The sequence below is a fragment of the Nanorana parkeri genome, unplaced genomic scaffold (assembly GCF_000935625.1).
Source record: "Nanorana parkeri isolate BGI_ZX_2015 unplaced genomic scaffold, ASM93562v1 scaffold25, whole genome shotgun sequence".
NCBI lineage: Eukaryota > Metazoa > Chordata > Amphibia > Anura > Dicroglossidae > Nanorana > Nanorana parkeri.
In genome coordinates this window covers 923138-924119 of record NW_017306293.1, presented here as the reverse complement: position 1 = coordinate 924119, position 982 = coordinate 923138, and positions in this window count along the sequence as shown.

Genomic DNA, 982 nt, shown 5'->3' with positions numbered 1-982 from the left:
ACAGATCCCTACATTGGGCCATGTCAATGAGGACAAGGGCCTCTTCCCCACAACCCTGGCCATTGGGCCATCGACATGGGGTCAAGGTACTTTTCCAGGGGGTCCCTTCCGCTGGCAAAGCACACTCTCCGCATTGGCAGCATGTGGCTGGGTATGGTGCAGGAGTGGGGCACACACTCTCCACCCCACCCCCCCTTTTTGCTGCTCTGCCAGGCTACTGCTGGGGTCAAGGGTCTGGTAAGAGATTTTAGGGGGGATCCCGCGCTGTTTTACAAAAAAAGTTTTTCCCATTTTTTTCAATGTAAAAAAGAAAAAAGAAAAAAGGAGGTATAAAAAAAGTTTAAAAAAAAATAAGTTTAATAAAAAAAAGTATAAGAAAATATAGTGCCAAGGAGGCTATGAAATATCCGAGACAAACATACCACATTCTAAAATTGTTCCACATTATATTTCACTCCTTGTATTCTGTGACCAAAATAAACTGAAATCCCAGACATATGATATACCCTACAAATCAGGACAAATAAAATAATTTATTATGAAATACTTTGTTAGCTACACTAATTATGTACACATTATTACTGCCAAAGCTGTGAAATCTATATATGCATGTCCCATTAAATAAAAGCCCATCGGGGGAGGGGGCGGCTTGGGACCACCGGGGGGTGAGACATCCGTCCACGCTTTCTTTCCCAATCTTTGTGCGTTTCCTTCCGCTTTCTCTTTGTGAGTCCTTGTATGTAAATGTCTTGTCTGTCGTGTATGTGCTGTTTGAGGAGGAACTGGCACGGGCTAGCCCTCCACATATTGGGGCTGTACCCGGCCGCTCGCCTCGACGCTATGTTCCCTTCCTGTCCCTGTTTTGGTTTAAGTGTGTTTGTCATCTATTTTCTCCATAAAATGCCTTAAGGGCGGGGACATGTACGGTTACTTGACCTGATCTTACAGCTTTGTTAACATGTTTTAAATATGTTCTTCATTG